Source organism: Anomaloglossus baeobatrachus, chromosome 3 (assembly GCF_048569485.1).
Source record: "Anomaloglossus baeobatrachus isolate aAnoBae1 chromosome 3, aAnoBae1.hap1, whole genome shotgun sequence".
In the NCBI taxonomy this organism is placed as follows: domain Eukaryota; kingdom Metazoa; phylum Chordata; class Amphibia; order Anura; family Aromobatidae; genus Anomaloglossus; species Anomaloglossus baeobatrachus.
In genome coordinates, this window is record NC_134355.1 from 312894881 (window position 1) to 312921123 (window position 26243).

General features: G+C 46.9%; 1 protein-coding gene across 1 annotated transcript in view; it reads right to left on the reverse strand.

Annotated features, from left to right (window-relative positions):
- RFX6 (regulatory factor X6) overlaps positions 1-26243 on the reverse strand; it is a 343542-nt gene that overhangs the window by 141456 nt on the left and 175843 nt on the right. The gene's annotated exons all lie outside the window — the stretch shown is intronic.

Sequence of the window (26243 nt, forward strand, 5' to 3'; positions counted from 1 at the left end):
CAAAGTGAAAAAATAGTGGCTCGTTAATAGAGTTGAGCGCGGTTCGTGGTTCGTGGTTCTCCAGTTCTAGGCTCGAGTGATTTTGGGGCATGTTCTAGATCGAACTAGAACTCGAGCTTTTTGCAAAAGCTCGATAGTTCTAGAAACGTTCGAGAACGGTTCTAGCAGCCAAAAAACAGCTAAATCTTAGCTTGGTTTCTGCTGTAATAGTGTAAGTCACTCTGTGAATCAAACTATTATCACATTTCAGTGTATAGTGTGCGTGAACAGCGCCTTCAGATCACTGCTGTTTCTATAATGGCGATCGCCATTTTTTTTTTTTTTTTTCTTGTCTTCCTTCCCTAAGCGCGCGCGTCTTGTGGGGCTGGCCAGCATGTCAGCCAATCACAGACACACACACACCTAAGTGGACTTTGAGGCAGAGAAGCAACGGCATGTGTGATAGGATCTGCATGTCACATGTCCCTGCATTATAAAACCGGACATTTTCTTCACGATCGCCATTATCTGCCTTCTGCGTCTTTGGTGTCAGACATCACTGTCGCAGTTCCGTCCTTTGTCCTATCGCCGATACAGCTGTATGCGCTGCATACACAGCGTTAGACAGCTTAGGGAGAGCACATTCTAGCAGTCCTTTTAAGGGCTCGTACCGGCAGGGTCAGAGAGCCATAGGTGACAGGTCCTGCAAACAGCAACAGCGTCTGTGTAGCCCAGGTCAGGGATTTCCTCCCTGCATTTCACCATTAGGAGGGAATAGAAAGGCAGGCTTCCATTCCTCTACCCAGAGCACCACAATCCTGCCACTGTACCCTCTTGTCCTCTGCACACTCCAACTCATTCTAAGTAAGCCATTATACTAGCAAACACTCAGTGTACCTAGTGGCATCCTATCTGTGGCTATTGGACTTTGCTATAGTCCCACTAGTGCAAAGACATTTGCAGAGCACATCTGCCTGCATTGCACACTCCAAGTTTTTTAAACTAAGCAATTTTACTAGCAAACACTCAGTGTACCTAGTGGCATCCTATACGTGGCTATTGGACTTTGCTATAGTCCCACTAGTGCAAAGACATTAGCAGAGCACATCTGCCTGCATTGCACACTCCAAGTTTTTTAAACTCAGCCATTATACTAGCAAACACTCAGTGTACCTAGTGGCATCCTATACGTGGCTATTGGACTTTGCTATAGTCCCACTAGGGCCAAGACATTTGCAGAGCGCATCTGCCTGCGTTGCACACTCCAACAAATTATAACGAAGCCATTATACTAGCAAACACTCAGTGTACCTAGTGGCATCCTATACGTGGCTATTGGACTTTGCTATAGTCCCACTAGTGCCAAGACATTTGCAGCACGTCTGCCTGCGTTGCACACTCCAACGAATTATAACTAAGCCATTATACTAGCACACACTCAGTGTACCTAGTGGCATCCTATACGTGGCTATTGGACTTTGCTATAGTCCCACTAGTGCCAAGACATTTGCAGAGCGCATCTGCCTGCGTTGCACACTCCAACTAATTATAACGAAGCCATTATACTAGCAAACACTCAGTGTACCTAGTGGCATCCTATACGTGGCTATTGGACTTTGCTATAGTCCCACTAGTGCCAAGACATTTGCAGAGAGCATCTGCCTGCGTTGCACACTCCAACAAATTATAACGAAGCCATTATACTAGCAAACACTCAGTGTACCTAGTGGCATCCTATACGTGGCTATTGGACTTTGCTATAGTCCCACTAGTGCCAAGACATTTGCAGAGCGCATCTGCCTGCGTTGCACACTCCAACTAATTATAACGAAGCCATTATACTAGCAAACACTCAGTGTACCTAGTGGCATCCTATACGTGGCTATTGGACTTTGCTATAGTCCCACTAGGGCCAAGACATTTGCAGAGCGCATCTGCCTGCGTTGCACACTCCAACAAATTATAACGAAGCCATTATACTAGCAAACACTCAGTGTACCTAGTGGCATCCTATACGTGGCTATTGGACTTTGCTATAGTCCCACTAGTGCCAAGACATTTGCAGAGCGCATCTGCCTGCGTTGCACACTCCAACTCATTATAACTAAGCCATTATACTAGCAAACACTCAGTGTACCTAGTGGCATCCTATACGTGGCTATTGGACTTTGCTATAGTCCCACTAGGGCCAAGACATTTGCAGAGCGCATCTGCCTGCGTTGCACACTCCAACTAATTATAACGAAGCCATTATACTAGCAAACACTCAGTGTACCTAGTGGCATCCTATACGTGGCTATTGGACTTTGCTATAGTCCCACTAGTGCCAAGACATTTGCAGAGCGCATCTGCCTGCGTTGCACACTCCAACTAATTATAACGAAGCCATTATACTAGCAAACACTCAGTGTACCTAGTGGCATCCTATACGTGGCTATTGGACTTTGCTATAGTCCCACTAGTGCCAAGACATTTGCAGAGCGCATCTGCCTGCGTTGCACACTCCAACTCATTATAACTAAGCCATTATACTAGCAAACACTCAGTGTACCTAGTGGCATCCTATACGTGGCTATTGGACTTTGCTATAGTCCCACTAGGGCCAAGACATTTGCAGAGCGCATCTGCCTGCGTTGCACACTCCAACTAATTATAACGAAGCGATTATACTAGCAAACACTCAGTGTACCTAGTGGCATCCTATACGTGGCTATTGGACTTTGCTATAGTCCCACTAGTGCCAAGACATTTGCAGAGCGCATCTGCCTGCGTTGCACACTCCAACTAATTATAACGAAGCCATTATACTAGCACACACTCAGTGTACCTAGTGGCATCCTATACGTGGCTATTGGACTTTGCTATAGTCCCACTAGTGCTAAGACATTTGCAGAGCACATCTGCCTGCATTGCACACTCCAAGTTTTTTAAACTCAGCCATTATACTAGCAAACAGTCAGTGTACCTAGTGGCATCCTAAACGTGGCTATTGTACTTTTGTCAATTCACAGTATTGGAACGTTATTTGCAGCACGTCTGCCTGCATTGCACACTCTAACTTTTTTAAACTCAGCCATTATACTAGCAAACACTCACTGTACCTAGTGGCATCCTAAACGTGGCTATTGTACTTTTGTCAATTCACAGTATTGGAACGTTATTTGCAGCACGTCTGCCTGCATTGCACACTCTAACTTTTTTAAACTCAGCCATTATACTAGCAAACACTCACTGTACCTAGTTGTATCCTAAACGTGGCTATTGTACTTTTGTCAATTCACAGTATTGGAACGTTATTTGCAGCACGTCTGCCTGCATTGCACACTCTAACTTTTTTAAACTCAGCCATTATACTAGCAAACACTCACTGTACCTAGTTGTATCCTAAACGTGGCTATTGTACTTTTGTCAATTCACAGTATTGGAACGTTATTTGCAGCACGTCTGCCTGCATTGCACACTCTAACTTTTTTAAACTCAGCCATTATACTACCAAACAGTCAGTGTACCTAGTGGCATCCTAAACGTGGCTATTGTACTTTTGTCAATTCACAGTATTGGAACGTTATTTGCAGCACATCTGCCTGCATTGCACACTCTAACTTTTTTAAACTCAGCCATTATACTACCAAACAGTCAGTGTACCTAGTGGCATCCTAAACGTGGCTATTGTACTTTTGTCAATTCACAGTATTGGAACGTTATTTGCAGCACGTCTGCCTGCATTGCACACTCTAACTTTTTTAAACTCAGCCATTATACTAGCAAACAGTCAGTGTACCTAGTGGCATCCTAAACGTGGCTATTGTACTTTTGTCAATTCACAGTATTGGAACGTTATTTGCAGCACGTCTGCCTGCATTGCACACTCTAACTTTTTTAAACTCAGCCATTATACTAGCAAACACTCACTGTACCTAGTTGTATCCTAAACGTGGCTATTGTACTTTTGTCAATTCACAGTATTGGAACGTTATTTGCAGCACGTCTGCCTGCATTGCACACTCTAACTTTTTTAAACTCAGCCATTATACTAGCAAACACTCACTGTACCTAGTTGTATCCTAAACGTGGCTATTGTACTTTTGTCAATTCACAGTATTGGAACGTTATTTGCAGCACGTCTGCCTGCATTGCACACTCTAACTTTTTTAAACTCAGCCATTATACTACCAAACAGTCAGTGTACCTAGTGGCATCCTAAACGTGGCTATTGTACTTTTGTCAATTCACAGTATTGGAACGTTATTTGCAGCACGTCTGCCTGCATTGCACACTCTAACTTTTTTAAACTCAGCCATTATACTAGCAAACAGTCAGTGTACCTAGTGGCATCCTAAACGTGGCTATTGTACTTTTGTCAATTCACAGTATTGGAACGTTATTTGCAGCACGTTTGCCTGCATTGCACACTCTAACTTTTTTAAACTCAGCCATTATACTAGCAAACAGTCAGTGTACCTAGTGGCATCCTATACGTGGCTATTGTACTTTTGTCAATTCACAGTATTGGAACGTTATTTGCAGCACGTCTGCCTGCATTGCACACTCTAACTTTTTTAAACTCAGCCATTATACTAGCAAACAGTCAGTGTACCTAGTGGCATCCTATACGTGGCTATTGTACTTTTGTCAATTCACAGTATTGGAACGTTATTTGCAGCACGTCTGCCTGCATTGCACACTCTAACTTTTTTAAACTCAGCCATTATACTAGCAAACAGTCAGTGTACCTAGTGGCATCCTATACGTGGCTATTGGACTTTGCTATAGTCCCACTAGTGCCAAGACATTTGCAGAGCGCATCTGCCTGCGTTGCACACTCCAACAAATTATAACGAAGCCATTATACTAGCACACACTCAGTGTACCTAGTGGCATCCTATACGTGGCTATTGGACTTTGCTATAGTCCCACTAGTGCAAAGACATTTGCATAGCACGTCTGCCTGCATTGCACACTACAACTTTTTTAAACTAAGCAATTTTACTAGCAAACACTCACTGTACCTAGTTGTATCCTAAACGTGGCTATTGTACTTTTGTCAATTCACACTACTGCAAATCTATGTGCAGCACCTCTGCATGACAACCTCGTGCTCTGTTTTTAATAAGCTATAATGATAGCACAAAATACTGCCATTTTGTCGCATCATAGAACTGGCTGTTGTATTCCATTAGTGCCCCACTGGTGACAAGCTATTTCTAGCACCTCTACATCACACCCTCATGCACATTTTGCTACGCTAATGTTATAGCAAACTCATGGAATTCATTGCTGCATTTCATAATTCGGAGGGATAGAAAGTCAGGCTTCCTTTAGCTTTTCCTTCTGTTCATAGACAGCATCTCCAAGACAAATTTCCCCTCCACGTCTAAGTGTGGAAAGGCAGCTAGTGCGCATGCGTGTGCCGATGTACCCCAGCTGCAGCATAATTACAGTGTTTCGCCTAGTGAGTATGCTCAGCCTGACTGTGCCATTCCTGACGCTAAGTTTTCATTTCGGGATACAGCGCATGCTCCCACACTAAGTGTGAAAAGCCTCTTTGCACAGGTGCTTGCATTCCGTGCCGGGTCTAAGTCCTGTTTTGGGCATAGACACCATGCTAAAGCTGATAGTCTTTTTTCAGAGACTGTATTTCATGCTACTGAGCATGCTCAGGCACTTCCTGCATCAGAGACTAGGTCCGGTAATGAACTCTTTGGCCCTGGCCCTGATGTGGGGGTCCCATATAGACCACAGGGCATCAGGTGTCCTCCCAAATGGCTTGCAGAGGCCCACACCTATGACTTGTCACCGCATTATTGATGCTCAGACGATGACTGGTGAGGTGTTTGGGTCATGGCAGCCATGAGGTCATCATTGAAGTTGCGTTTCCAAATAGGACGCTAGTTATGCCACTCATGACGTGTCACTCTACTTTTGTCTCCAGGAGGTGCATTGTGGTTCACCCTGGTTTGGGGCGGACCCAGGTTATAAAAGGGGCTGGAGCCAACAAGGAGGTGCGCAGTCTTCTATTATGCTCCGAAAGAGCACACCTCCATGTGTTGAACCCATTGCGGCTTTAGGCCAGAGGTAGGCAGGGATCGGGTGGTGGATGCAGGCCACCACCACAGTTGGTAACGCAGAACGGTTAAGACCAGCTCCTGTCCTAACAGTCCTGCTTGTGCAGCCCAGTGGCATTAACAGGCCTGCTGCTGCTGATGCGCCTGCTGTCCACAGGTGTGGCCCCTACGCACACGGTCAGCGTACTCAATGGCCCCTGTGTTGTTAACAGGGAGTTCCTGGGCTGGGTGGGCATGTGGACCCTGTGACGCTAACAGGGCTCACAGTCTCCAGATCCGAATGGCGTCTAACTCGGTTCAGGCTACTATTAGTTTCATAGCCACACAGCTCTGTATCCTCCACCAAACCTTCAAGTTGCCAACCTCTCCTTTTCCAACTGGGAGCACGGTGGACACTGACTGCTGATGGGGATATATACCTTTCTCTTTCTTTTCTTATTAATTTTCGTTATATAGCGGTCACAGATTATATACCACTTTATCCAAATCTGCCAGTCCCACTGTAACAGATGTTGTTTCTTCAGTAAATGTTACAGTTGCTTAACCACCAAATCCACGGACCAAAACTTTTTTCCCCTTTCCAACACACCTGTTCCCCTTTCCAACAGCATCTGTCCTTTTTCAACTCATTTTGGGATATGACCAAAAGTGCAACTGTGCAGGGACACCGTACTCAACGCCATCTCAGCACAGCAGCCATCCCTCGGTCCCTCCGATGTGGACAAGTAAAAGACCATTTCCTCCTATCCATGACAAAGCGTTGAGATTCACTCTGTGCAGCACTGGTGTTTAGTGGACAAGTAGATCTAAGATTGCGTACCACATTCTGCAGATACTCCTGTATACGTGCGTCTATTTCTATGGCAGGAATTAGTTCGCCAAATTTTGTCTTGTACCGGGGATCTAACAGTGTGGCAACCCAGTATTCAGGATTAGTTCAAATTCATACAATCCGAGGGTCATGTAGGTAGTGCAGCAAGAAGGCGCTCATGTGTCTTGTGCATCCAGGAGGACCAAGTCCTTGGTGTGTTGGTGGCAGAGAGGTGAGAATCGTGCATCCTTCCTCTGCACTCTACCCACAACCTCGCACAACCGAAATGTGAGCAAGCTCTCACTCATCTGCTGAGTCTTCCATGCCCATCGCCAGTTCGTCCTCCATTTCTTCATGGGCTCCTGCACTTTCATCAACACTTTTTGCTGATACTATGCGCCCTTGTTAATCCCTCTCCCTCACCATGAATGCCGCATAGGTGCCGCTGACCATCTGGACCTCGTAGATCTTGTTATCCCTTCCGCATATGACTCCTCCTGTACTTCCTCCCCTTCCTCTTGTCCCAACACCTGACTCAGAATAATAATTACAGTGTGCTCCATCATGTAGATGACCAGAATTGTCACGCTGAGAATGACATTGCCAGTGCTAAACATCTTCGTCGACATTTCAAAACTGTGTAGCAGGGTGCATAGGTCCTTGATCTGACACCACTCCAGCAGCGTGATCTGCACCACCTCTGGATCAAGTTATCCCAGGCTATATGTCTTACCGTATTTCAGCAGGGCTCTGCGGTGCTGCCACACACGCTGCAACATGTGCAGATTCCAATTCCTGCGTGTCGAAACATCGCATTTACGGCGTTTAACTGCCAGACCCTAAGACTTCCGGAGTGATGAAAGTTGTTGAGCTGCTGTGTGCGCACGATGGAAGTGAGCACATAGCGAGCGTGCCCACTGCACAAGGCCATGTAGGCCGTGATGGTGTTTTAAAAATTGCTGGCGAATTCGGTTCAACACGTGAGCCCTAAAAGGCACGTGTGTCACATTGCCCTGAGGATGGCCCGCAGCCAGGTTTGCATCATTGCCGCACACGGCTGTTAAGTCACCAACGTAGTCCGCTCCGTCAATTTGTACTCCGGTTGCCAGGTGACAACGTGTTCCTTTCATGAATAGTGCTGATGATGTGAGAGTAGTCGATGCCAGCGGCGCAGGTGGACGCAGGTTATGCTCACCCACTGGGCTGCATTACCTTGACAGATGCAGAATCTCTGGCTGAATGTAGCTGGTGGGTATCTCACAGATGAAATACCATCATTCAGCTACAACCAATGGGAAGACACCACACCCTTTTTTATGCCCATCCTGTCTGCAGACCACTGCCAGACATAGCTATGAACCTCTGGTTAATTTTACCCCCAGTTCAGTTTTATGATTTTGTGTGCTTGTTACCTGACTACTTTTCCTGCTTGCTGTTTATGTACCTTGTTGGCCGATACGCATTTCAACTCTGCTTGTTTTCTGATTCTTTCCTGGCCGTCCCATTCTGTTCCTGTTCCTCAATTAATGTTTTGACCCTGCCTGACTACTATTCTCTGTAATAGCGGTGTGACTCACATTTCCCATACATTTCAAAGTAAAGCTTTGACCGCCTGATGGCATTGAGCTCTGCTGCCAGCATAGTAAGGAGGTGTGTGGTAGTCCTTGTGCGCAGTTGCAAGGAAGGGTGGCCTGACCACACAGGGTTTGCGCCAAGGTAGAGGACCCACACGAGGTTGAAGAGGCAGAAGCAGTGTATTAACTTCTACATACAGAACAAGGATTGAAACAACTCGTGGGGACGGCAAGACTTGTACAGCAGACCCTTCTCCATCTCTCACCATAGTTTGCCAGTGCCCAGTCAGTGACATGTAATGACCCTGTCTATGCTTACTGGTCCAAGTATCTGTGTTGAAATGCACCCTGTCGCACACAGATTTTCTCAAGGAAGTGGTGATGTTGTGTGCGACATGCTGGTGTAGCGCGGGCATGCTTTTCTTGGAGAAGCAGTGGTGATTGGGCATGTGGTACTGGGGCACAGCGACAGACATAAGGTCTGTAAAATCCTGTGTGTCCACTACGCGTAAAGGCAGCATTTCGGTAGCCAACAGCTTACAGAGGGATAGAGTCAACCACTTAGCTTTGTCATGGGTCGCAGTAAGTGGCCTTTTATTTGACCACATCTGAGGGAAAGAGATCTGGCTGCTGTCTGTAGACGGTGTTGAGTAGGGTGTCCCTGGAAAAATGCAGGTTTGTGAGAAAAGTGCAGGCGGAGACATGATGTTGCCTTCATCTTGCCTTCAGATCTGTTCATCTTGTATCATTTTTAAAAAACACATCAAGCAAGGGTTACTCCAAGCGGAGTCTACCTTTTTTCCCAACATTGGGCACACAGACACCCCATCAGTGGCAGCACTTGTGCCCTAGTTGCAAACAGGATGTTTTGATTTGCATCAAGCACATTCCAAATCCACAAGCATTTACTCTCCCCAGGCTGACACAGGGGTAGTAAATTCCTTCTGGATCCATGACTTGTTCATTTTGATGAACGTCAGTGTGTCCACATTGTCACTGGACAGACGCGTGCGCTTATCTGTCAGCACACACCCAGCAGCACTGAAGAAGACACGTTCAGAGACAACGCTGGCAGCTGCACACGACAAAATCTCCAAGGCGTAACTGGAGAGCTCTGTCAATTTTTCTAGATTTGAAGCCCAAAAGGAGCAAGGCTCCATTTGCAAAGTCATTGCATCGATGTTCATTTGGAGATACTCCTGTATCATCCTCTCCATCCGTTGACTATGTGTCAGACTTGTTGTCTCTGGTGGCCTTGCAAAGGAGGGTCTAAAAAAATTATGAAAATATTCCATAAAATTGCTGTTACCAGCACCAGATACGGTCCTACTGGTACGGGTAGACTGTTGAAGATGACGATGCCGTCCCATGTTTGTCAAGTTACAACTGGGAGAATCACTCCCTTCACCTGCACGGTTGTTTGGTGTAAAAGCCGAGCTAAGATCGAGTAACAGCTTATGCTGATACTCCAGCATACGTGCGTCCCTTTCTATGGGTGGAATTATGTCACAAAATTTGGACTTGTCCCGGGGATCTAATAGTGTGGCAAGCCAGTAGTCATCATCACTTCTAATTTTGACAATACGAGGGTCATGTTGGAGGTAGTGCAACAAGAAGGCACTCATGTGTCTTGCGCAGCCATGCGGACCAAGTCCACGCTGTGTTTGTGGCATAGAGGTGCTAACCGTTCTTTCTTCCTCTGACATCTCCCCCCAACCTCTTTCAACTGAATTTTGACCAAGGTCTCCCTCATCCGCTGAGTCTTCCATGTCCATGGACAGTTCGTCCTCCATATCTTCATGTCCTCCTGCACCTTCCTCAACATCTCGCCTGCTACCATGCGCCCTTGTTGATCCCTGTCCCCCATGGTCCCATGCCTGCCGCGTTGGTGATGATGAACGTCTGGACCTTGGTGATGTTGTTGTGTCTTGCGCATATGAATCCTCCTGTAGTTCCTCCCCTTCCTGTTGTCCCACCCCCTGACTCCGAATAGTGTTTAGCGTGTGCTCCAGCATGTAAATGACTGTAATCGTCATGCTGATAATGGCATTGTCAGCGCTAAACATATTCGTCGCCATGTCGAAACTGTGCAGAACGGTGCATAGGTCCTTGATCTGAGATCACTACATCAGGGTGATCTGCCCCACTTCTGCATCTCGTTGGCCCAGGCTATACATCATGACGTATTGCACCAGGGCTCGCCGGTGCTGCCACAGTCGCTGTAACATGTGTAGAGTTGAATTCCAGCGTGTCGCCACATCGCATTTCAGGCGATGAACCGGCAGGCCGAAAGACTTCTGGAGCGATGCAAGTCGCTCAGCTGCGGCGGTTGAACGGCGGAAGTGAGCACTGCAGACAGTTTACGTGCCCTGGTCAGAAGGCCATCTAGGCCGGGATAGTGTGTTAAAAATTGCTGGACAACAAGGTTCAACACGTGAGCCATACAAGGCACGTGTGTCACCTTGCCCAGGCGAAGGGCCGCACCCAGGTTTGCAGCATTGTCGCACACGGCCTTACCAGGCTGCAGGTTGAGTGGAGACAACCATTTATTAAACTCGGACCGCAGAGCTGACCACAACTCCTCAGCTGTGTGACTCTTATTCCCAAGACATGTCAAGCTAAAGACCGCCTGATGCCGTTGCGCTCTGCTGCCAGCATAGTAATGAGGGGTGCGTGATTCCTTCTGCGCAGTGAGAACGCTGGTGGCCTGACCAGGCAGGCTTGGGGCGGAGGTGGAGGACCCAGATAAGGTGGAGGATGCAGAAGCAGTGGCGGAACTTGGACAGACAGAGGATTGACACACAAGTCGTGGGGACGGCAAGACTTGTGCAGCAGACCCTTCACCATCTATCAACATAGTTACCCAGTGCCCAGTCAGCGACATGTAACGTCCCTGTCCATGCTTACTGGTCCAAGTATCGGTGGTGAAATGCACCCGTTCACACACAGAGTTTCTCAAGGAAGCGGTGATGTTGTGTGCGACATGCTGGTGTAGCGCGGGCACACCTTTCTTAGAGAAGTAGTGGCGACTAGGCATCTGGTACTGGGGCACAGCGACAGACATAAGGTCTCTAAAATCCTGTGTGTCCACTAGGCGGAAAGGCAGCATTTCGGTAGCCAACAGCTTACAGAGGGATAGAGTCAACCTCTTAGCTTTGTCATGGGTCGGAGGAAGTGGCCTTTTATTTGACCACATCTGAGGGACAGAGATCTGGCTGCTGTGTGTAGACGGTGTTGAGTAGGGTGTCCCTGGAAAAATGCAGGTTTGTGAGGAAAGTGCAGGCGGAGACATGATGTTGCCTTCATCCAACGTAGGTGCTATCGATGTCTGAGAGAGCTGTACACACTCACTTGTTTCCCCTTCCAAACCAACTGACGACCTACCAAGCAAACTGCCTGTTGCGGTTACAGTGGTGGAAGTTTTGCGTGGAAAAACAGGTGTGACAGCTGTCCCCACAGTCCTAGAAGATGAAGAGCGCGCGGATGCACTGGAAGGGGCGGGCGGTGGATGGTTCGCTCCGCTAGGCCGCATTGCAGCACAGTGAGCTTCCCACCGGGACCTATGATATTTATTCATGTGACGATTCATGGAAGAAGTTGTCAAACTGCTGAGGTTTTGACCTCTACTAAGAGAATCATGACAAATTTTACATATCACATGATTTGGGCGATCTTTTTCTATGTCAAAAAAGGAACAGGCTAGGCAAGGCTTAGAGGCCATGCGACCTGTTGATGCACCCCGAATAATGCTCATAGGCAGAGTGGTGGCTGAGGATGCAGTTGTAGACGTGCTACCAGTGCTCCGACTCTGTCCAGGAAGGCGCAAGGTAATTTCGTCGTCGGTTGCATCCTCCTCCACCGCCTCTGTTGACCTCCTCGAGTGCCTGACTGGGGGTTGACAGTAGGTGGGATCTAGAACTTCATCATCAATTGTTGTGTTTGCACTCCCCTCCCCCTCAGACCGAGCCTCTTCTTGCCCTGACCGAATATTTAAGTTGTCATCCCAATCGGGTATCTGCGTCTCATCTTCATCAGTATGTTCCTCATTGCCTATAACCACAGTTGTTGGAAAGGCAGCATTTTGGTAGCCAACAGTTTGCATTTTATGAAAGTCAACCTCCAAGCCATGTCATGCCCTTCTAAAAGCATGTATAACACAGCGAGGGGACTCCAACCACAGTCTCCCTGGTTGCCACTCACTGGGCCACACACACCCCACTTGACTGGCATCGGTTGAGCTCCCTTTTGAAAAAGAAAAAGATGCTTTGCATGAAGCACTCTCAAAAATACGCGTGCCTTTCCCGTCCCCTGGCTGACCCAGGGGAAGAAAAGTCCTCTGAGAGCCATGACTTGTTCATCTTGGTTCTTTTAGAGACACAGCGAGGGGACTCCAACCACAGTCTCCCTCGTTTCCACTCACTGGGCCACACACACCCCACTTGACTGGCATCGGTTGAGCTCCCTTTTGAAAAAGAAAAAGATGCTTTGCATGAAGCACTCTCAAAAATACGCGTGCCTTTCCCGTCCCCTGGCTGACCCAGGGGAAGAAAAGTCCTCTGAGAGCCATGACTTGTTCATCTTGGTTCTTTTAGAGACACAGCGAGGGGACTCCAACCACAGTCTCCCTCGTTTCCACTCACTGGGCCACACACACCCCACTTGACTGGCATCGGTTGAGCTCCCTTTTGAAAAAGAAAAAGATGCTTTGCATGAAGCACTCTCAAAAATACGCGTGCCTTTCCCGTCCCCTGGCTGACCCAGGGGAAGAAAAGTCCTCTGAGAGCCATGACTTGTTCATCTTGGTTCTTTTAGAGACACAGCGAGGGGACTCCAACCACAGTCTCCCTCGTTTCCACTCACTGGGCCACACACACCCCACTTGACTGGCATCGGTTGAGCTCCCTTTTGAAAAAGAAAAAGATGCTTTGCATGAAGCACTCTCAAAAATACGCGTGCCTTTCCCGTTCCCTGGCTGACCCAGGGGAAGAAAAGTTCTCTGAGAGCCATGACTTGTTCATCTTGGTTCTTTTAGAGACACAGCGAGGGGACTCCAACCACAGTCTCCCTCGTTTCCACTAACTGGGCCACACACACCCCACTTGACTGGCATCGGTTGAGCCCCCTTTTGAAAAAGAAAAAGATGCTTTGCATGAAGCACTCTCAAAAATACGCGTGCCTTTCCCGTCCCCTGGCTGACCCAGGGGAAGAAAAGTCCTCTGAGAGCCATGACTTGTTCATCTTGGTTCTTTTAGAGACACAGCGAGGGGACTCCAACCACAGTCTCCCTGGTTGCCACTCACTGGGCCACACACACCCCACTTGACTGGCATCGGTTGAGCTCCCTTTTGAAAAAGAAAAAGATGCTTTGCATGAAGCACTCTCAAAAATACGCGTGCCTTTCCCGTCCCCTGGCTGACCCAGGGGAAGAAAAGTCCTCTGAGAGCCATGACTTGTTCATCTTGGTTCTTTTAGAGACACAGCGAGGGGACTCCAACCACAGTCTCCCTCGTTTCCACTAACTGGGCCACACACACCCCATTTGACTGGCATCGGTTGAGCCCCCTTATGAAAAAGAAAAAGATGCTTTGCATGAAGCACTCTCAAAAATACGCGTGCCTTTCCCGTCCCCTGGCTGACCCAGGGGAAGAAAAGTCCTCTGAGAGCCATGACTTGTTCATCTTGGTTCTTTTAGAGACACAGCGAGGGGACTCCAACCACAGTCTCCCTGGTTGCCACTCACTGGGCCACACACACCCCACTTGACTGGCATCGGTTGAGCTCCCTTTTGAAAAAGAAAAAGATGCTTTGCATGAAGCACTCTCAAAAATACGCGTGCCTTTCCCGTCCCCTGGCTGACCCAGGGGAAGAAAAGTCCTCTGAGAGCCATGACTTGTTCATCTTGGTTCTTTTAGAGACACAGCGAGGGGACTCCAACCACAGTCTCCCTGGTTGCCACTCACTGGGCCACACACACCCCACTTGACTGGCATCAGTTGAGCTCCCTTTTGAAAAAGAAAAAGATGCTTTGCATGAAGCACTCTCAAAAATACGCGTGCCTTTCCCGTCCCCTGGCTGACCCAGGGGAAGAAAAGTCCTCTGAGAGCCATGACTTGTTCATCTTGGTTCTTTTAGAGACACAGCGAGGGGACTCCAACCACAGTCTCCCTCGTTTCCACTCACTGGGCCACACACACCCCACTTGACTGGCATCGGTTGAGCTCCCTTTTGAAAAAGAAAAAGATGCTTTGCATGAAGCACTCTCAAAAATACGCGTGCCTTTCCCGTCCCCTGGCTGACCCAGGGGAAGAAAAGTCCTCTGAGAGCCATGACTTGTTCATCTTGGTTCTTTTAGAGACACAGCGAGGGGACTCCAACCACAGTCTCCCTCGTTTCCACTAACTGGGCCACACACACCCCACTTGACTGGCATCGGTTGAGCCCCCTTTTGAAAAAGAAAAAGATGCTTTGCATGACGCACTCTCAAAAATACGCGTGCCTTTCCCGTCCCCTGGCTGACCCAGGGGAAGAAAAGTCCTCTGAGAGCCATGACTTGTTCATCTTGGTTCTTTTAGAGACACAGCGAGGGGACTCCAACCACAGTCTCCCTGGTTGCCACTCACTGGGCCACACACACCCCACTTGACTGGCATCGGTTGAGCTCCCTTTTGAAAAAGAAAAAGATGCTTTGCATGAAGCACTCTCAAAAATACGCGTGCCTTTCCCGTCCCCTGGCTGACCCAGGGGAAGAAAAGTCCTCTGAGAGCCATGACTTGTTCATCTTGGTTCTTTTAGAGACACAGCGAGGGGACTCCAACCACAGTCTCCCTCGTTGCCACTCACTGGGCCACACACACCCCACTTGACTGGCATCGGTTGAGCTCCCTTTTGAAAAAGAAAAAGATGCTTTGCATGAAGCACTCTCAAAAATACGCGTGCCTTTCCCGTCCCCTGGCTGACCCAGGGGAAGAAAAGTCCTCTGAGAGCCATGACTTGTTCATCTTGGTTCTTTTAGAGACACAGCGAGGGGACTCCAACCACAGTCTCCCTCGTTTCCACTCACTGGGCCACACACACCCCACTTGACTGGCATCGGTTGAGCTCCCTTTTGAAAAAGAAAAAGATGCTTTGCATGAAGCACTCTCAAAAATACGCGTGCCTTTCCCGTCCCCTGGCTGACCCAGGGGAAGAAAAGTCCTCTGAGAGCCATGACTTGTTCATCTTGGTTCTTTTAGAGACACAGCGAGGGGACTCCAACCACAGTCTCCCTCGTTTCCACTAACTGGGCCACACACACCCCACTTGACTGGCATCGGTTGAGCCCCCTTTTGAAAAAGAAAAAGATGCTTTGCATGAAGCACTCTCAAAAATACGCGTGCCTTTCCCGTCCCCTGGCTGACCCAGGGGAAGAAAAGTCCTCTGAGAGCCATGACTTGTTCATCTTGGTTCTTTTAGAGACACAGCGAGGGGACTCCAACCACAGTCTCCCTGGTTGCCACTCACTGGGCCACACACACCCCACTTGACTGGCATCGGTTGAGCTCCCTTTTGAAAAAGAAAAAGATGCTTTGCATGAAGCACTCTCAAAAATACGCGTGCCTTTCCCGTCCCCTGGCTGACCCAGGGGAAGAAAAGTCCTCTGAGAGCCATGACTTGTTCATCTTGGTTCTTTTAGAGACACAGCGAGGGGACTCCAACCACAGTCTCCCTCGTTTCCACTCACTGGGCCACACACACCCCTCTTGACTGGCATCGGTTGAGCTCCCTTTTGAAAAAGAAAAAGATGCTTTGCATGAAGCACTCTCAAAAATACGCGTGCCTTTCCCGTCCCCTGGCTGACCCAGGGGAAGAAAAGTCCTCTGAGAGCCATGACTTGTTCATCTTGGTTCTTTTAGAGACACAGCGAGGGGACTCCAACCACAGTCTCCCTCGTTTCCACTCACTGGGCCACACACACCCCACTTGACTGGCATCGGTTGAGCTCCCTTTTGAAAAAGAAAAAGATGCTTTGCATGAAGCACTCTCAAAAATACGCGTGCCTTTCCCGTCCCCTGGCTGACCCAGGGGAAGAAAAGTCCTCTGAGAGCCATGACTTGTTCATCTTGGTTCTTTTAGAGACACAGCGAGGGGACTCCAACCACAGTCTCCCTCGTTTCCACTAACTGGGCCACACACACCCCACTTGACTGGCATCGGTTGAGCCCCCTTTTGAAAAAGAAAAAGATGCATTGCATGAAGCACTCTCAAAAATACGCGTGCCTTTCCCGTCCCCTGGCTGACCCAGGGGAAGAAAAGTCCTCTGAGAGCCATGACTTGTTCATCTTGGTTCTTTTAGAGACACAGCGAGGGGACTCCAACCACAGTCTCCCTGGTTGCCACTCACTGGGCCACACACACCCCACTTGACTGGCATCGGTTGAGCTCCCTTTTGAAAAAGAAAAAGATGCTTTGCATGAAGCACTCTCAAAAATACGCGTGCCTTTCCCGTCCCCTGGCTGACCCAGGGGAAGAAAAGTCCTCTGAGAGCCATGACTTGTTCATCTTGGTTCTTTTAGAGACACAGCGAGGGGACTCCAACCACAGTCTCCCTCGTTTCCACTCACTGGGCCACACACACCCCTCTTGACTGGCATCGGTTGAGCTCCCTTTTGAAAAAGAAAAAGATGCTTTGCATGAAGCACTCTCAAAAATACGCGTGCCTTTCCCGTCCCCTGGCTGACCCAGGGGAAGAAAAGTCCTCTGAGAGCCATGACTTGTTCATCTTGGTTCTTTTAGAGACACAGCGAGGGGACTCCAACCACAGTCTCCCTCGTTTCCACTCACTGGGCCACACACACCCCACTTGACTGGCATCGGTTGAGCTCCCTTTTGAAAAAGAAAAAGATGCTTTGCATGAAGCACTCTCAAAAATACGCGTGCCTTTCCCGTCCCCTGGCTGACCCAGGGGAAGAAAAGTCCTCTGAGAGCCATGACTTGTTCATCTTGGTTCTTTTAGAGACACAGCGAGGGGACTCCAACCACAGTCTCCCTCGTTTCCACTAACTGGGCCACACACACCCCACTTGACTGGCATCGGTTGAGCCCCCTTTTGAAAAAGAAAAAGATGCATTGCATGAAGCACTCTCAAAAATACGCGTGCCTTTCCCGTCCCCTGGCTGACCCAGGGGAAGAAAAGTCCTCTGAGAGCCATGACTTGTTCATCTTGGTTCTTTTAGAGACACAGCGAGGGGACTCCAACCACAGTCTCCCTGGTTGCCACTCACTGGGCCACACACACCCCACTTGACTGGCATCGGTTGAGCTCCCTTTTGAAAAAGAAAAAGATGCTTTGCATGAAGCACTCTCAAAAATACGCGTGCCTTTCCCGTCCCCTGGCTGACCCAGGGGAAGAAAAGTCCTCTGAGAGCCATGACTTGTTCATCTTGGTTCTTTTAGAGACACAGCGAGGGGACTCCAACCACAGTCTCCCTGGTTGCCACTCACTGGGCCACACACACCCCACTTGACTGGCATCGGTTGAGCTCCCTTTTGAAAAAGAAAAAGATGCTTTGCATGAAGCACTCTCAAAAATACGCGTGCCTTTCCCGTCCCCTGGCTGACCCAGGGGAAGAAAAGTCCTCTGAGAGCCATGACTTGTTCATCTTGGTTCTTTTAGAGACACAGCGAGGGGACTCCAACCACAGTCTCCCTCGCTTCCACTCACTGGGCCACACACACCCCACTTGACTGGCATCGGTTGAGCTCCCTTTTGAAAAAGAAAAAGATGCTTTGCATGAAGCACTCTCAAAAATACGCGTGCCTTTCCCGTCCCCTGGCTGACCCAGGGGAAGAAAAGTCCTCTGAGAGCCATGACTTGTTCATCTTGGTTCTTTTAGAGACACAGCGAGGGGACTCCAACCACAGTCTCCCTCGTTTCCACTAACTGGGCCACACACACCCCACTTGACTGGCATCGGTTGAGCCCCCTTTTGAAAAAGAAAAAGATGCTTTGCATGAAGCACTCTCAAAAATACGCGTGCCTTTCCCGTCCCCTGGCTGACCCAGGGGAAGAAAAGTCCTCTGAGAGCCATGACTTGTTCATCTTGGTTCTTTTAGAGACACAGCGAGGGGACTCCAACCACAGTCTCCCTGGTTGCCACTCACTGGGCCACACACACCCCACTTGACTGGCATCGGTTGAGCTCCCTTTTGAAAAAGAAAAAGATGCTTTGCATGAAGCACTCTCAAAAATACGCGTGCCTTTCCCGTCCCCTGGCTGACCCAGGGGAAGAAAAGTCCTCTGAGAGCCATGACTTGTTCATCTTGGTTCTTTTAGAGACACAGCGAGGGGACTCCAACCACAGTCTCCCTCGTTTCCACTCACTGGGCCACACACACCCCACTTGACTGGCATCGGTTGAGCTCCCTTTTGAAAAAGAAAAAGATGCTTTGCATGAAGCACTCTCAAAAATACGCGTGCCTTTCCCGTCCCCTGGCTGACCCAGGGGAAGAAAAGTCCTCTGAGAGCCATGACTTGTTCATCTTGGTTCTTTTAGAGACACAGCGAGGGGACTCCAACCACAGTCTCCCTCGTTTCCACTCACTGGGCCACACACACCCCACTTGACTGGCATCGGTTGAGCTCCCTTTTGAAAAAGAAAAAGATGCTTTGCATGAAGCACTCTCAAAAATACGCGTGCCTTTCCCGTCCCCTGGCTGACCCAGGGGAAGAAAAGTCCTCTGAGAGCCATGACTTGTTCATCTTGGTTCTTTTAGAGACACAGCGAGGGGACTCCAACCACAGTCTCCCTCGTTTCCACTAACTGGGCCACACACACCCCACTTGACTGGCATCGGTTGAGCCCCCTTTTGAAAAAGAAAAAGATGCTTTGCATGAAGCACTCTCAAAAATACGCGTGCCTTTCCCGTCCCCTGGCTGACCCAGGGGAAGAAAAGTCCTCTGAGAGCCATGACTTGTTCATCTTGGTTCTTTTAGAGACACAGCGAGGGGACTCCAACCACAGTCTCCCTGGTTGCCACTCACTGGGCCACACACACCCCACTTGACTGGCATCGGTTGAGCTCCCTTTTGAAAAAGAAAAAGATGCTTTGCATGAAGCACTCTCAAAAATACGCGTGCCTTTCCCGTCCCCTGGCTGACCCAGGGAAAGAAAAGTCCTCTGAGAGCCATGACTTGTTCATCTTGGTTCTTTTAGAGACACAGCGAGGGGACTCCAACCACAGTCTCCCTGGTTGCCACTCACTGGGCCACACACACCCCACTTGACTGGCATCGGTTGAGCTCCCTTTTGAAAAAGAAAAAGATGCTTTGCATGAAGCACTCTCAAAAATACGCGTGCCTTTCCCGTCCCCTGGCTGACCCAGGGGAAGAAAAGTCCTCTGAGAGCCATGACTTGTTCATCTTGGTTCTTTTAGAGACACAGCGAGGGGACTCCAACCACAGTCTCCCTCGTTTCCACTCACTGGGCCACACACACCCCACTTGACTGGCATCGGTTGAGCTCCCTTTTGAAAAAGAAAAAGATGCTTTGCATGAAGCACTCTCAAAAATACGCGTGCCTTTCCCGTCCCCTGGCTGACCCAGGGGAAGAAAAGTCCTCTGAGAGCCATGACTTGTTCATCTTGGTTCTTTTAGAGACACAGCGAGGGGACTCCAACCACAGTCTCCCTCGTTTCCACTAACTGGGCCACACACACCCCACTTGACTGGCATCGGTTGAGCCCCCTTTTGAAAAAGAAAAAGATGCTTTGCATGAAGCACTCTCAAAAATACGCGTGCCTTTCCCGTCCCCTGGCTGACCCAGGGGAAGAAAAGTCCTCTGAGAGCCATGACTTGTTCATCTTGGTTCTTTTAGAGACACAGCGAGGGGACTCCAACCACAGTCTCCCTGGTTGCCACTCACTGGGCCACACACACCCCACTTGACTGGCATCGGTTGAGCTCCCTTTTGAAAAAGAAAAAGATGCTTTGCATGAAGCACTCTCAAAAATACGCGTGCCTTTCCCGTCCCCTGGCTGACCCAGGGGAAGAAAAGTCCTCTGAGAGCCATGTCCACATTGTCAGTGGACAGACACGTGTGCTTATCTGCCAGCAGACCCACAGCAGCACTGAAGACAGGTTCCGAGAGAACGCTGGCTGCAGGACACGACAAGATCCCCAAGACGTACGTGGCGAGCTCAGGCAATTTATCAAGATTGGAAGCCAAGAATGAGCAGGGCTCAAGTTGCACATTAATGGAATCGATGTTTCCTTGCATATACTCATATATCTGTGTGTCCTCCTCTTTTTCCTTGTCCAGCTCTTTTGTTTTCGCATGAGTATATGTCCTTGTCACTTTCCCATGTGTTGTGAGTTGTTTGTGACCTTTTGGACACCTTTGAGGGTGTTTTCTAGGTGTTTTTCTGTGTTTGTGATTGCCTGCCATTGTTTCCTATGCAGTTCGAGTTCGGTTCGTCGAACGTTCGACGAACCGAACTCGAACGGGAGGTCCGTTCGGCGAACCAACCTCGAGCCGAACCGCGACCGGTTCGCTCATCTCTACTCGTTAACAAGCTTTTAAAAAATTAGCCCAATTTTGTGAGCTGTTTGATGTTTCTGTAACCTCAAGAGAGTACAGTTGCAAAATACACCAGGTAGAGCATTAGGTTAGGCAGGGAAGGAGATGTCTTACAGTATAAGGTAAGTAATGGTAGCCCCAGTAGCAGAAGTAGACACTAGTACTAAGATACACGGTGTGGGTGCAGCAGCAGCAGCAGCAAAAGCTGTATGGTAGAGCATTCGAAGAGGGCAGGTGAGGAGATGTCTGGCAGTGTAACGCTAGCAAAGGTAGTAGCATCTAACACTATGAAACACAAAGGCAGGTAGCCAGAAGAAATGTGGCTGGATGTTGCAGTGTCAAAAGTCTGACAGTAAAGCATTAGAACAATTCAGACAAGGACCAGCAACAACAGCCCTGGGAGCAGAAGTACTACAGTATAAATGACACAATGGACAAAAAGTAGATGCCTAAAGAGCTTGACTTATTGGCCCTGGTGGTAGCAGGAGCATATAGAAGACAGACAATGGACATTCAGGCAGACAGAAGGTATGGTTCATTTAATAATTGGCATCAGCCGTAAGTGAATGAAAATTGACATTGATCCATGCCTAATTCACATTGACAAATGAAGTTTCTTGCACTTGTGGCAGATTACCTTGTCCATTTGGGTCCAATCAGTTTGTCTTATTCCATCTTCATTTGCATTTTGGTGACTTTTTTCTTCAGGATAATTATGAGGGTGATTCTACACTTGTCCATACTGACAAATTTGGTAACTTCACGCGTCCCTCAGCAGCTACCAATTGGTGGATTTCAAAGTAAATTAACAGTTCAAATGTTCTGATATTGTAGCACCTGGTTCTGGCCCTGCACATCTCCACTCCCACGCCCTCTCTATCACCTGCCCAGTCCCAGTGCAGTATTCCCTCAGGCTCCTGCTCCCAGGCTCCAGCGGGGGCGTCCTCCTGTTCTCTTGCCTGGCAGCTCTATTCACTCTTCTCCTGGCACGTGCGGCCACTTCTACTTTCTTAAATGGCTGGTGTCCCATTACTTGGAAGCTATTCCTGAGGTCATCTGTTACCTTAAAGGTATTTAAGTCTGCCTACCCTGATAGGAGGTGCATGAGCAACGTTGCCTATAGTGTGTTGCTAGTTCTCAGGTGCCAATGTGTTACTGACTCTAGTCCTACTATTGTATCCTAGCACCAATCTCATGTTCCTAACCTCTGTCTTGTCCTAGAGCCTGTTCTCTATCCCCACTGCTGTGCCGCCATCTAAGCCACCCCCTCTATATCAACACATCTGAGCCATCACTGCTGTGACGCCACATCTGAGCCATCTCCTCTGTGCCGACACCTCTGGGCCATCATTGCTGTGCTGCCACATTTGAACCATCACATCTGTGCTGGCACATCAGAGGACACCAGCTTCGGACTTTAAAGACTGTTCCAGTCTGTAAGAGAAACTATCTCCACAGGTCCCTGGCAGCCGTGCATTTAGGCCCTCTGTTGGAGCACCATACAATCACTGTATAGGGCTTCATTTCTGGTTGCTCCTTTGGGGGGAGTACGGTGAATGGCCAAGTGGGTCCGCTTCGGACGCTTGCAACCCCTCGGCGTCTATAACATATAATACATCTGCATCCTTCCAGATTGTGAAAAAAATTAAAAATAAAAGGATTTCCGCCAAATATTTTGTGAAAAAAAAAATAAAAGGGAATTTACTAATATTTTGACCCAGAGTAGGTCCTTATCAATTTTCATTCTCTTTTTGTTCTTTCAGCATTATGTTCATCTCTAGTTTTTAGTACTAGAAATACTGCAGTTTTTTTTAACTAATTGACTCACAATTAAGAAAATGTTTGTTCAAGAAATAGTTTACAAAATGGCAACTATTTGTTTATAAAAAAAAAAGGATAAAGCATAATATATTACTAGCATTCTATGATCATACTGACAATATCTTCTTGGATGTTTACATATACAGTAGATTATCTAATGCATATGTTGAATTGGTCTCCGAGATAAGAGACGTTAGCGGTTGGGTTCTGAATGAATGGACTGTGTACTATCTTCTCTGCTTACTGCATTGACACCAAAGGTAACAAACTAAATCTGTGTATTAAGTCAATATTTTTTTTGCTTATCCTTTGATTGTAAATATTAAGTTGCATGTGTATTGATAAAAATGCAATTAAGTCTTTTTTATTGCCCATTAATGTATTAAAGACTAAGAGAAATCTCACAGTAGTAAAAGACTTCCTAATGGAATTGAACCCTTTATATCATTTAGTTTAACTAATGGGCTAATGGGCTATTGACTGTTTATCTGATGCAAGTTAGTGTTAGATTTTGCTGAGTCACAAGCCATCTGTTTAGAAGTGTTAATTAACATTAAATGCAGAAGATAAGATTAACATGCATTATTCTTCATTTAATCATTAATTGTCATTTATTATGTTTGAAGAATACAGTAAAGGCCCCTTTACACACTGCAACATCGCTAGCGATATCGCTGTAACGTCACCGGTTTTGTGACGTAATAGCGACCTCCCCAGCAACATTGCAGTGTGTGACACGCATCAACGACCTGGCCCCCGCTGTGAGGTCGCTGATTGCTACAAGTCGTTCAGGACCATTCTTTGGTCCTTTGTTTACCGCTGCGCAGCATGTATTGGTGTGTTTGACACCGTTACAATGACATCGTTAGTGACCCAGCCCATAGGCATGCTAGCGTTTCTTTTCCAGCAAGGTCGTTCTGCAGGTCCATATCACTGCTGCGTCATTGGCCGGATCTGCCTGTTTGACAGCTCACCAGCGACCGGCCAGGTCGGGATCGCTGGTGGGATCGCTAGAAAGTCTCAGTGTGTAATGGGGCCTTAACTTTTCAATAAGCTGGCCATGGCCATGAAATTGTTATCTAGAAAATCCTACAATGACCATTGTTTAACCGAATGGTTTGCCATTTATGAGGTCACATAACATAAAATCTTAAAATTATTTCTGAGCAAGGGAAACTTTTTTTGTGTAGTCTGAATCCATTAAAATTGTTCTTTTATATTTAAAAAATATCACAATGGATAGCGAAAATGACAAATGTAAGAATTGCTTGATTACATTTTTCAGTACACTACTTCTCTCACTATGTAGTGTGGGGTTTGGACAATTGTTACTATTAATGGGCCTTTATTTAGGCCATTTTGTCCAGAATTACTCAGTTGCGGAGCTGCCTGATTTGAATGGGGAAGGATGTGCAGTACCCACCCGCAGCCAATGTACAACTGACAGAGCTGTGCTGTGCTAATAACAGAGGGAGCTCTGAGAACTATGCATTTTAAAACTTACTCCAATCCATATTTGGAGAACATATGCTGATAACCCCTTAGGGCATGCACACACAATGTGATTTAGATAGAGTACCAGTAGGTTATTTTGCAAGAGGAAGATGCTTCAAAAAAATACGGGAGGTGTTTTTTTTTGTACCAACTTTGCAATCAGGTTTATATTTTTAGGCACTTTGTATTTTTGAAAATTAATTTTCTGATTGAACAACTACAGTGCTGTCAGTAAATCCTTAAGGTTAACCTTTTCATGACATCCGCTGTACATGTATAGTGCATGTTGGAAGCAGGTGTATGGAGTGGACTCATGGCACATAATGGCTGCTTGTTACAGCCAGGACCTGCCACTAATAATCATGGGTGGCGCAGAGCTCTACCTGTGATTGTTACCCTGTTAAAATCCCACTGTCAAACTCTGACAGTAAAATTTAACACCCACTGACATTGGGGCGCGACATTTTAAGTGCCTATAGACACATCCATGACGTGATCCCAGGATGCTGATAGATATATATGACAACAAGGGGTCTGCTGAAGATCTCTGTGCTTATTAGAGCAGCCCTCCTTTGAAACCCTACCTGTGGTTGGGCCTCAAAAGGAGACTGCATTTTTGCTATATACAGCAATGCTATGGCATTGCTGTATTCAGCACAGGCGATGGACAATAGCAGGTTATTAAAAAGAGTAAAAAAAAATATATATATATATATATAAAAAAAAAAAATGAAACCTAAAAGTTCAAATCACAACCCTTTTGGCCAATTAGAAAAACTAGATAATAACAAAATACACGTGTGGTATCACTGCATTCAGAAATAGCGGGTCTAACAAAATATAAAAATTAACACGATTAGTAAACATTGTAAGCAAAAAAAATTCAAGAACACCAAAATTATGTTTTTGGTCACGGCAATGCCACAAGAAATGCTGTAACAAGCAATCAAAATACCAATTCTACCCCAAAGTGATTTCAATAAAAACATTGTCTCACCCAGCAAAACATAAGCTGAAGATCTCTGTGCTTGTTAGAGCAGCCCTCCTTTGAAACCCTACCTGTTGCCGAGTTTCAAAGGAGACTGTGATTTTTACTATATATAGCAATGCTATAGCATTGCTGTATATAGCACAAGCGATCTGATGATCGCAGGTTATAGCCCCTATGCAGGCTATTAAAAACAGTGAAAAGTAAAAAAAATGTTTTAAAAAATATGAAAAAGTAAGAAAAAAAACCATAAAAGATCAATGACCACCATTTTGCCTCATTAAAAATAAAGATAATAAAAAAATAAACATGTGGTATCACTGCATTCAGAAATGTCCAATGCATCAAAATGTAAAAATAATTAACACAATCAGTAAACATTGTAAACAAAAAAAGTTCAAGAGCACCAAAATTATGTTTTTTGGTTACGTCAATGCCATAAAAAATGCTATAACAAGCAATAAAAATGCCATATCTATTCCAAAGTGATTTCAATAAAAACATTGTCTTGCCCTGCAAAATTTAAGCTATTACACAATTCTATTGACTAAAAAGTGAAAACATTACAGGTTTTGGAAAATGGCATCACAACAAATCCACAAATTGCTTTTTGCAGATTTCTGATTTTCTTTACACCACTAAATTAATAAAAAAAAACTGGACATGTTTTGCATTACCATAATCATACTGATGATGAAAATCATACTGTGAGGTCATTTTTGTCACAAAATGTACACCATAAAAACAATTCCCCCAAAAAAACAGAATATTGTTTTAATCACAATTTTCCCCCCATTTTACAGTACACTATGTGGTAAAATGAATGGGGTCTTTCAAAACAACATTTTTTTCGCACAAAACAAGCCCTCATGTTTATGTGAACAGAAATATATAAAAACAAGTTATGGTTCTGTGAAGAAGGGGACAAATAAAAACAAAGTTACAGAAATGGAAATT